The following is a 12,729-nucleotide window of genomic DNA, read 5'->3' as shown; positions in this document are numbered from 1 at the left end:
ACAAACCTCCAAATTCTAGAGACCAAACACTAGTCTGAATCACATGACAGCATTTTTTGACTCATGGTGGTTCAGGCTAGATGAGGCTTCAGGATCCAAAATACAATTCAGAGCTACCTTTTTAGTCTTACTATTTCATTTTAAAATCTCTTCTACATTCTCCTATCACCCTTAGAAAAACAAACAACAACAACTACCCCTCTGACTACTATATGCCCTCTGCCTTTTGTCCAGCATAACAGAACATCCCTCTGACTGACCTACACCCACCATGGTAAGAAGCCTCCTACTTTCCTCTAACTTCTGCAGAATGCTGGATCCCAAAGTCAAAACCTCTTGAATGAGAGTGCCCTGCACAGTTTCTTGTCAAGCCATTAGGTGCTTTGGTGGAAAAAGCAGAATAGACAAGGCTGCAGCCAAAAGTTGTTCTGTCAGTCAGGGCTACTGATTTTTTGTGAGGTCCTTGATTAGATAGCAAATTGATTACAGATATTAACAAAGCAGTGCTTCACCTGGCTTCCTATCACTCTACAAATCATCCATTTGAGTTTACGTCCCAGCAGAAAGCTCTCATTTCATAGCCATGGACACAAAATCTTTATTTTACTGGGTCTTGGGATTAACAGCTCATCTTCCTACCTATAGCATTGCTTGCCTTACTGAATGAGAGCAGCAGGATCCATGCTGTTGGCACACTCACTTCAACTTCACAGTCACATAAAAACAGTTCCTGACAAACACACACACTCACACATCCCTAGTGCCACTCTAGATTATGGTCAGATGGGGCAGAAGAGGAGAGGGAGCAGCTCTGAAGGTTTCCTTGTCCTGTGGTATGCCTGCTGTGAACTAGTATGGCTGCAAATATAATACTCATGTAACAATATCAACCCTGGAACGTGCAAATATGAGACCTGACACCTTGAAAGTATGGGACCAATTCCAATATTTACCTATTTTTAAACTTAACAACCTTGGCAACATGTCTTACAAGCATCACTACCCAGTTTAAAAGATCCCTTGTGAGAGAACCACATTTTAACTGCAGGGAAATACTGAAGTCACTTGGCTACAGTGAAACTGCAGGGTTTTTCTTGTTCGTTTTTTTTTTTTTTTTTAAAAGCAAATGATTCCTGTCAGGATTTTTTTTTCCCCCAAGAATGGTTTGGTTTTTTCATTGTAGTTACATACTTACTATGTAAAGCTTAGCTTTCTAGAGAAAGAGAAGTTATTGCATTTCATGTGTGAAAAAAGTTGTATGAAAAAAAGGAAATCCCCACTTAAGACAGTGCATTAGCCTATGAGAAAGAGATTTATATATATGTATGTGTGTATAAATACACACACACATATATATATGAATTTCACCCACTTTGTGAAAGATTGGGGGAGGAGTTGGCTAGAAATCAGCCCTGAAGCATCTAAGAGCTGAAATACTGAGGAACAAGGGCAAATTACAATGAATGAGCAAAACAACAGTTGGCTTCTCTTCAGATCTACATGCACGTGCATGGCCACACACATTCAAGAATTTGGGGTGCAAAGCTGGTAGGATGTAAGGCTGTACTCTCATGTTTTTTAAACTTACCACCGAGCAGCTCTGACTACAGGTGGTGGAACACCTCCAGATGTTGCCATGAGGGCAGCACATCAAAAAAGCATCTCTTCTCCACAGACATTCCCAGGGTGCAGCTGACAGCCATTTGGTGCAGCTCCTTACTGCGAAGAATCCCAGAGAAATTAGTGCTTTGTACCACAGTGCTTATGAACATCAAAGCTGTGCTTGGTACTGCTTTCTTGCTGTGCAGAAGGGCCCAGTGTAACTCACAACTGGACTACATCCTCATCCAGCTCCGGCCAGTCCTGCACAGGCAGAACAGTTAGTCTTTTTAGCACTATTATTATTAATAATAATATTCCCAAGCTGTCTGAGATAGCAGGAAAAGGGGGCTTAAGATATCCTTTAAAAGAGACCAGAACACAGCTGGCTGCTGGCAGCAGCGGTGAGCATCAAAGGGCTTGGAGTGGAGGGGGGAGCCAGAACCATGTGTGAGGGAGGTGTTTTTGTGGCAGGCGCTGTCCCAGAGAGACAAGGCAAAGGAAACATCACAAAAATTATTCAGAAATATGATTTCAGGATGGGAGAGCAGAGGCAAGGAAACTGTTAGGAAATATCGACTTGCACGGGAGACAGGCCACAAAAACTTGGTTTCAAAAATGGCACAGAAGCTCCTGAGTGGGGCAGGGAGGGCAGCTGCTGAAGACAAGAAAGCAAGCAGCAGCCATGACAGAAATTTCTTCAACCGTGCACAGCTGGGCAGAGACAAACAGAGCCATTATATGCTTATGGGTTAGTCTAAGACAGCGTTCAACTGAGAACCTAAGCTAAACTGGGGGATGAATCAGAGAGTGCGCTGGAGAAATGCTCCTGAGATGCATAGCTCCTGAGATCCATGCACCACACTGAAATGGCCTATGTGCTTGCATTACAGTCCTGCTAATCTCTGCTGGCTCTCTCCTGCACACACTGAATGCTGTGCTGACAGTCTAAGCTTACTGAGAGACTGAGAAGATTTCCCGGGGAATATTAAGGGTATCATTAACCTCTTTTGTTGTCATAAGCTTGAAGCTGGCTTACCCAAAGGCCTGACACTCCCTTACCATCCACTCCCTGCCCTGCCCCGCCACACACACACACACACACACACACACACACACACACACGTGCGCGGACATGCAGAATTTTGACCCTTGCATCCCTTTCCTCTGCTCCCCCTAACTCTTCATGGCTTTTGAGTCACACCAGTCTTATTGTGCTGCCAGCAACCCAGCTCTGCTGGCAAATAACACAAGGAAACTCGGCCCAGCCAAGGCATGCGCTTCTTCACTTTTATTCTGTACATTTCCACACAAGTCACAATACAGAAAAAGTGTCCAAAATGAACAGTAACCAGCTCTTTCACTGTATACAGATTTCTTCCTTCTCCCAGTTTAAAATCTCCTTGTTTAGCAACACAGTGATCAAGATACTTTGTATAAATAGGAAATGCAAGAAAATCAGGGAAGAAAATACTTTCTCACTTTGTTACAAAAAAACCCTCCCCTTTCCCATTTTCCCCTTCACTGCTGATTACCTGGACCCTGATTCTCTGTTAAACATATAGCTTCATTTCATGGGTGCTGCTGCATGCCTCGGATTCCTGTTGCCAGCTGGCAGCCTCATGATGCGCAGCTCCAGGGCATTATGCATGGGGTCAGGCAGCATAAAAGAGCCCTTTGTGATGTTATTACAACTCCTGGAACAGATGCGGGTTCAGATAATAGGATATGTACAAATACTGGAACTCTGGATGCCCATGAAATGTTGGCTGCATACGTGCATTTGTTATTTGACTTTACTGCTCTACTACGGGGACTAAACACATTATGGAGTGGTCCAGATTCTGACCTCTGTCACACTTTGGTTCACACCTGGAGTGAATTCAGTGCAGAGGAGATCAGGATCTGTCCTTTATCCTTCTTCTATCATCTCCAGGAAGCAGCAAGAGGATATCTACTATATAGCCAAATGGAAACTTAGCCTTTCCATCATGGGCCTGTTCGATGATGACTCTTTCTTAGCCTTGTTCCTTTTTTGCAGGAAACACCTCCAGTTCCTTAACTCTTCACTAACTGTTGTCCTCATTCTTAATCAATTTTCATCTCTTATTTTCCAAGTGGCCAGAGGAGATGCTAGTGTGAAGGCCAGAGTCTGCTCTGAAACATTTGGTTTCATTCCCCAGAAGCCTTTTGCATCACAAACTCAAGTGGTGATTTCTGGGATGTTGTAAAACACACTGTGATACCTCAATGATAGGATCGAGGTGACAGAAATAGGTATTTTCTGAGATGGGCTCTCCCACATGAAACATTCTGTGCTCAGGGAACTCGATATGATAGAATCCAACTGCTCTAGAATTCAGCAAAATACTATTCTCTGGAGGGAGGGCAACAATCTGAATGCTTTCGTTGTCTGGAAATAACACCCAACTTAAAAATTTTTAATGCAATATAGCTCAAACATGGACATCAAGCATGTTGAATGCAAACTAGCTCATTAGAAACTTGCCATCCTCCACCACTCTTTACTATCTCAATTTAAGCCAGCTAAACTAAAAGCATGAGACAGGGATACTCCCACCATCCTTCAAAAATTATTCCAAAGAAGCAGGATACTATATGGGAGCAACATTACAAGGCACAAAAAACCTCATATATAGTTAATATACAGCAGATTTTGGCCTCGCAACACAAAACACCTTACCTGTGCGTGTATGGGGAGGTGAAATTATTCCCATTTTACAGATAAGGAAACTGAGGCACAGGAAGGTTAAATTACTTACTCAAACTGACTTAAGAAAAGTGACAGTAATAAACCTCACCCCTCGATTTGCTACCTTCTGCTCTCTTTCTTTGACCACAGTACCTCCGGAGAGAGGTGCTGAATTATAACACACAGCAAGTGTTTTCCCTATTCTGTGACACAACCGTGTAACACATAGCTAGACTTGCAAACTGTCATAAGACAGAAGCATGTCATTAAACAGAGTGATCATTTTTTTGCATAACCTTTATGTTCTGCAATAAAAAACCAGGTCATTTCTTGCTCAGAATAAATCTCCACTGAGCTAGCAGTGACAGCCTCATAAAACCAAGTTCAGTTCTTACATACATTGCATTTTCATTAGTACACACTTGCAGCTCGATGAGTATTTGTGCCCACAGGAGAAATGTGTTGCCTCACAATGCATCCAGGTTTTTCCCAGTGCAAAGCCATAGTTGTTCTAAAAGCTGTGCAGAAGCAAAGTAGCAATAACAGGGGCACAAAGGCAGGCCTGTAGTTTGTAGCAAAATGTTCTGCTCACTGACTCAGAGAGGACACTGAAACCTCCGCAGACTGCCAGAAGGTTTGTGTGGGAGATGCAGAACGCGAGTCCTCAACTATATCACTGGCTTGACTTTCCAAAACCTTTCAAAAGCCTCCTGCTTCCAAAAAGCCAGCTGCATCCAAAATGACTGGCACAGAGTTTACAGCACAAAATAATGCGGGCAGAAGAAAAATAACCTTCATTTCACACTGTGAAAGCACGTTTCACCTTACCTCTAGAGAAACACTGGCAGCCATATTCCACGTTCCCCTCCCCAGTGTGCTGCATCCTGAAAGGCCAGCGTCCAAGGCTGGCAGCTCCCAAGTCCAATTGGAAAGGGATTTTAACCCTTGATTGATTATTTCATTTTCCAATAGAGTTACAGGACACAGAGCATATGCAACCCATGGTGTGAGGGCAGCTGAGTGGCACTCATTGCAAAGGGCAGTCCCATGCCAGATGCTCAGACAGGAAACAGGCAGGAATCCAGCACCAGGAGGAGACAGAAAAAAATCTTGGAAGAGCCCTTAAGAAAGGCAGGAAGCTCCTGCAGGCTCACTGGTGTCTGCATGTATTTTATACTCCACCTGGCACATGGTGGAGTGTCTGAAATATGTAGCCTCCAAAGAGACATTACTTTTGCCAGCAAGGCAATAGCTGGATCTTTCTGCACGTAGGGCATCCCCCCCTTTCCCTTTCCCCATTTCTCTGATGTGCCAGCAGTAAGTTAGAAAGAGAGACAAAGCTCCCAAGAGCTGCTTAGTGCTTTGAAGGCTCAGCCACTTATTTTCTTTTCTCCCAGAGCTGTTGCATGATCAAAGGAGGCAGATGGGGGAGAATCACTCTTGAGTGACATGTAAACGGAACAAAAAACCTGATAAGCCTCTGCCATCGCTCTGTGATTCTTTTTTGAGATACATACTGAGCAGAAAACCATACGGTAGCAGGGCCCAGACTTTTTGCACAAGAGACCAGCACACTCACTCACCAATTGGAAGCAGCTGACGCTTCTTACAAGCACCTCATGGAGCCACACAATCACTTTTGCCCAGGCAAAGATTATTTAACTGGAAAAGCATAAAGGGGAGAAACATGAATGTAGACCAAAAAAGGGAAAAAAAAGTATTTTTTTTTCCTATCAATATTAAAACTAAGTCTGAAAAGGTCAAAATCAACCCCTCAGGTGAGAAATACCCAAGCCCACTGTGCTTCTCATCATCTTAGTCCTGAGACATTACAGCTACTCTCAGAGGTGCCTTTAGTGTTGCAGGTCCAACTACTCACCCCTAGTACAGCAGAATTTCAAAATTCCCTACCCATGTTTAGGCATGGTCAGAAGAGATCCAGCCATCTATGACTGATCAAGCAGAATTGTCCCACAGGCAAGCACATGAGCAGAAATTTGCCCTTTCTAGTCAAAAATGAAGGTAGCTAAGGAAACAGGAGGTGATCAAAGAATAAAGACTTCAGTAACGAAGGTCTGAAGAGGACAGAGCAAAAAAAAAGGGAAGAAAAAGCAAAAAGCATTGAAGATTATTTAAAATAAAATTTAAATAGAATTATTTTCCATTTCCTTCCTGCCATTAGCTGCCAGCAAGCTGTTTTTTCTTAGCTTTGACATGAACATACTGTTCGCACATGCCATGGAGATAAGTATGCTACTGCAATAGTGGCAAGATCACAGAAGAAAACAACTCGCAACTGCACCCATCTCCTATTAAAACAAGCACATCAACAACAGTTTTCTCATTTGGATCAAGAAAAAAACCAAACTGGTCCTAGGAAAAAGGGCTGAACCAGGGGACACGAGGGGAAAGACAGCGATTCACTTTGTGGCCTATAGCAATCATTTATTTTGATGTGGCATTGTTTCCATTCATTGGCATTAAAACCTCAGGTATGGCTAAGGAGCAGGGAAAGGTGTCATTGCACGACATAGGGCTCCTGTCTTACTTCATGAAGCCTCATGATTTGCAAATAGAAAGGTGTGCCTCATGAGCCTGTGCAGGCACCTGCCCACAGGAGCATGAATGGGATGGCTCCTGCAGATGGATGACATAAATACTGGCAGCAGTGAACTTGGAGAAGAAATGCACCCATCTCACTTTATTAAAAGTGGATACATCTAATTATGGTATATAATTATTCATTGGAGTGATATTCAATAGCTAGCATTGCAACTCCCTACCCAGAAAATAGCAATGTTTATGGAAACCATTCTGTAGGGTCCTCATTCCCAGGAGCCAGCTTAGCTTTGCTTCTCTAATTTTGGCTTCTTCCATTTTTTGTGTGAATATCATACAGGAAAAAAAGTCCTAGAAAAGTGGAACTGTGTATTAAAGCCTAATGACCCAAGTAGAAATCACTCATGTCTGCTGCATCAAGCTCAAGAGCTTCTTGAGCTTCTCCTCCATACCTACAAACCTAACTGGTTCCTACAGTTCCTAGACAAGACCTGGATTCCTGAATACACATAGGAACAGGGACAGCCTTCTCCCTCTGCTTGGCCATGGGCTGGTGAAAAAAAGTGATAACTGAAAGTCATCAAGTCAGCTGGAACCAGAAGGCCATTTTTCTCATTAAAGTGCAATACTAAGAAATGAATTGCTGCTGTGGGTTTTGCATTAGTAGTTAGGTAATTGCTGCAGCACTTGTCATAATGGAGCACTGCACGCACTTCGCTGAGTGGTGGGTTACACATCAAGCAGCCTCCTAGACAGGGACTAATTGAAGAGCCAGGTGTTACACTTTGCCAGCAAAAAGATGTTGGCTCTAGATGAAGCAATTACAGATGTAGTACTATATTGTTAAAAGAAGTAGTGCTTGTTTCTTGTGTGTCAAAATGCTACAGCCTCTATGCAATTTTTTTATGAATGCTGGAGCTGTTAACATATTAGTGAACTCTGAAGTAGCATTCCCAAATCAGGGTTCTGTTTCTAGTGGCTACAGCTAAAATAATGCAAACAAAATTCTGAATAAAGTATGTCTTTTGCTTTCTTGGATATTCACCTTCTTGTATGTGTCTGTCAAGAGAATCACTGCTTTCTTAGATTCACAAAATCTCTTCCACGTAGGGGATCCAGGAGCATATGCTGACTGCTTTAAAGGGCTAAGCATAAAATTATTTCCTGAATTATAGATGTGTTTATGTTGAAACAATTGCCTTTGTTGCAAGGTATCCCCCCTGCTTAGGTTTTTGAAACCATCACATGCTACATTAGAATGAGGAGTTTTTAAAATGAGCTGCCTGTCTTCCCCACTGTGGGTAACTAGATACATGTGTACTGCATAGGATGGACAGTCTTTTTTTTTTTTAAAAAAAGGCAGTCTAGAAACAAGAAACTGCAGCTGAGACTGGAATGTGGCACCTTATAAATAAGGCAGGAGACAAGATGCACTCTGATGGCTGAAAACAGTAAGGTTATTCAGCTCTAAGCCTGCCTAATCACTGAAGTCAAATGTAATGAATTTACTGATGTGATCAAGGCCTGAGGGAGGGAATTTTCCCCTTTTGCAGGAATGGCACCATACGTGGCCAGGAAATCCCTTGGCCAAGGTGGGGGCCATTGCTCCAGTGCACATGTACAGGGGACAAGAGAAAGCCCCTCTCTGTGGGCACCACTAAGGACAGCGGGGCTGGAAACATGCTGGGGAAGGAAAGGGAGGCCCCTGAACTCTGGTGCCTACAGAGGATCTCAGCTAGGCAGCCTGGAGAAGCGTGGTGCCATGCATGGCCCAACGTGGAATACATTTAGCCACAGTCACTGCTTTCACTGCTGGGTAGTCTATCCCTCCCAAGCTAGCTTTAAAATCGAATTAGAAGTGAGAAACTGCCCAAATACTTGGCCTACTTTTGGGCAGACAAAGCCAAGTGCTGAGCTGCTGCAGTCCACCCTGGTAACTTCTCAGCAAACCACAGAATTATAGAATGGTTGGGGTTGGAAGGGACCTTATAGATCACCTAGTCCAACCCCCCTGCCACAGGCAGGGACATCTCCCACAAGGGCTGAGACATCCTGACCCCTCTGTATATTCAGTTCACCCAGAGAGCTGGGTGCAGGGCTGGGTTACAGCTCCTCTTGAGTCATTTCCACAGTGCAGCCATAATGTGCATCCTGCACTTCCAAAGGGAGTTAAAGCACTGAAGCTCGAGACACATATTCCACATAAAATTCCGGTCTTCATCAATATGCTAGCAAGTCACTTTTAGCACATTACTGAGTGGCCATTGCAATCTACAGATTTTGGCAGGTAGCTCATGGGATTTTAAAGCAGCAGCTATCCATTACTAAGAAAAATAGTTACCTCCATTGTTGTTAAGAAAGCAAAATGAAAAGATGAGTACCACAGTGAGCCCTGCAATACTGTGTCCTATCACTTCACAGGTGCATGATAAACTGTTTCCAGGACTGCTGAAATGACTAAAGATTAGGAAGCTAATAATCCAATGTTGCTTGGCTCAGATTCAGTAATGGAAATAAAGATAGGAAATAATGTCTGATGAATGGAAAAGAATAGGTATAATAGAGGCAGAAATGTTGCTTTGAACAAGCTTAAACACCATTCTTATAAAATACTTCTCCATGGATGTTAGTCTGGTGCAAAAGAAGTAAAAAGGGGGAGAAACAAAATGACAGACCTCAAATGGATCACACGAGGAACTTCTTCCTTCTTGGAGTACATGGAGTGCAAGGACAGAATTGTCCTTGGAGTGTTTTCAAGGCATCCAAATTCCCAGCATGTCCATACATTTGTTGAGTACCATTAAATCCCCACCGAGCTTAAGGCAACTAAAGTACCTTTCCCATTTCATAGCTTGTGCTCAGAGAAAGATCATCTCAACATGCTTTTGATATACTGGAAGGGTCAACACATAAGCACAACCCACAGGAGGCATCTGAGATAGCTAGAAGGAAAATAGCCATCTTGTACATGAGGTTGTGTGTTAGTGACTTTCACTACCATACATGTCACTGTCACAGCAAAGACAAAGACAAAAATGAGTAAAGGAGGCCATTAAGTACTACTCAAACCAACCTCCCATGACCACATCACCAGAAAAACCATGTGTCCCATCCATTAATCCACAACATCAGCTCTGCAAATATAACTGGGAAGATCAATGGCAACAAAACATTAATTTTGTTCTATTTTCTTTATGTCTATGGTGCTTCTATATGACAGTCCTTATGTAGCAGGGAGACATCTCACATAGTCCAAATCCAGGCTACTACACCATGAGTTGAGACTGAGCAATTCTACTGCTGCTGAGGAAAAGCAAGGGTGACAGGTGTCAGTAAAAACATCTACAGACATCTGAAAGTGCTATAACACAGCCAATCCATCATGTGAAATGGTGAAAGAGCCACTGGAGTCTGAGACCCATTTTGTAATTGCCAAAATGTGCCTTGAACTCCTGTCTTACATGAGTCACTCAGCCTCACACTTCACAGTATTAAGGGATGCTATGATTAGTAGGACATGTATGAAATCATCATGTCTTGTATAACAAATAAAGGTATCTCTAGCATTGCAACATGAAATAATAAGAGTAACTGATGCTATTAAATAACAAAAGGAAGTTTATTTTACCAACATTATAAATATTTTTGTTCCCTCCATTTAACTCCAAAATAAGACAGTAAAAGCAGTACGATGGAACAATTCAGGAACTCCTCGGGTCTACTGAAACGTGTCCCCTTTAATAACAAATTAAAATAGAAAATTACATTCTGTCAGTCCAGCAACCTCAGTAGCTGAGCATCCCTAGATACTTCGCCATTCAAATGGCACAGTTCTAAAAGTGTGTGTGCATAAGTGTGTAAGCCTATATATATGCATACTGGTATTTATAAATATACATATATATATATAGTAGTATACACACATAAATGGACACAGCCTCAGAACAGACACTTTTAGTAAATCAAAATCTTTTACATGTAATTTAAGTGGGTTCCCAGCTGCACACTGAAATTTTTGCCCTGCATAGCATAGACACGATACTGTACTAAGCTAGACCCCAAGCGCTCAAGAGATTCAATACGTACGTGTCACCTGCAGAGTCTGCCTGCTTCTGGTGGCTGTCCAAAATTAAGAATCCCATGACACTTCCAAAGGGGTGAGAAAGAATCCTGCTGCATCCTGGCCCCAAATCCACTTCTCTTAGTAAATCAACTTCTGATATTACTGGCTGTATGTAAGCCATTGCAGAAAACAATATATATGCTCTGTTATCTAAAAAAAAAAAAAAATACATTGCCAGTATCTAATGCATTATGTGTGCAGTGCTTTGGGACACCTTGAATATTAAAGGCACTACATACAGCCAGGTCCTGTCCTATCTCCAGTGCTGGGGTTTATTTCCATCCTACAGTAACTGCCTCCTACTGAGTGCACAATGCAGGCAGCTTTCCAGAGGCCCATACTCCAGCTGCTGGACAAAAAGACAAGTCAGACTCTCTCATGTGCTCTTAGCTCCTTTGAGCAGTTCAAATGGCACAAAGGAGCTCAGGAAATCTGCCCATCCTGCCAAGCTGCTCCAGAGCCAGCCCCTGCTGCAGCCACCCCCCAGGCACGAGGGATGTCTCACTGAGGGGAGGTCACCAGGGACAGAGAGGGTCCAGATCCAGCTTCCTCATCATAATTCACATGTGGCCTCTGGAGGCCACCTGTGATTAAAGCAAGCCTTTACTGCTCCACCTGCTTCATGGGACTGAAGGACCAGGGAGCTGCAATGGGCTCACTGACCACCCACTGCTCAGGCACCAGACTGGCCTCAGCATAGGCCAGAACCCAGGCCCTGGTGTCATTGAAGCTTCCTCTGTTTCTCACTTCAGTAAAACAAAGCAAAAACATAAAACTGATACTGATATCATTCTTATTTTTCATCAAATATATAGAAATATTACAGCAATGTCTTTCCTCACAGCTGGGAAACGATGCAAGGCCTACCATGAAACCACAGCATGAGGATCTTCCTTGTGGAAATTTCATATACACCAAAGTTATACTCTGATCTTTTATTTTAACAGTTGCCAAATTCTGTTCTAATATATACACACACTGATCTTCGCCACAAGCCCCTGGATGATTATCAAGGGAAGGAATTTGGCTTTCATATTTTATTTTTTAAACAAGAAAGTTAAAGACAGAAAATAAGACAAAATACATTTCATGTCGCCATTGATCTATAGATTACAAATATATAGTTTCCTTCCAGGGGAAGAAATACTAAAGAAATATTTTGCTCATATCAAATGAACTATTGAAAACAGAAAAAAAATTAAAAATATATTTTTCAGCTCCTCCCTCTCTGCCGCAACAATCGCTCTTGTTTTAAAAAAAAGAAAAAAAAAAGAAAAAGAATTGCATTCGCTTCATTTCCACACCTTCTACCAAGGAAGAAAGACTTATCTGAATAATGACCTGAGTTATTTTCATGGTTTCCAAATGGCATGTAATCCTGATGGTGATCACCAACTACCAGAGACCTATACCTAGCAAGGCGTGTGAAAACAAGCACTGGTGGATCTTTCAAAACAAACAACAAAGCAAAATTCAAAAACCTATTGCAAGAATTATGCAAAAAGTAGGCTGTCTTCATGGGAGCTGGTCAGACAAAGTAGAAGTGGAAGCCCTGCTATTTCTGGCAGTTGAGTTGTCTGTAGTGATTGAAAACCTGAAGGTGAAGATTTTGTGTATGCCTGTGTGTATGTGTGTTTGCTTTCTCTTCTTTTGTGGTTATAATCTTTGAGGCAAGACAGAGAGCAGACGAGCACAGAAGACACAGCTGGCCTTTACAGTGGCTGAGCAACTTTAC

Source organism: Mesitornis unicolor, unplaced genomic scaffold, assembly GCF_000695765.1.
Source record: "Mesitornis unicolor isolate BGI_N332 unplaced genomic scaffold, ASM69576v1 scaffold11212, whole genome shotgun sequence".
Classification (NCBI taxonomy): Eukaryota; Metazoa; Chordata; class Aves; order Mesitornithiformes; family Mesitornithidae; genus Mesitornis; species Mesitornis unicolor.
The sequence above is the reverse complement of the archived record's forward strand: the minus strand, read 5'-3'. Positions refer to the sequence as shown.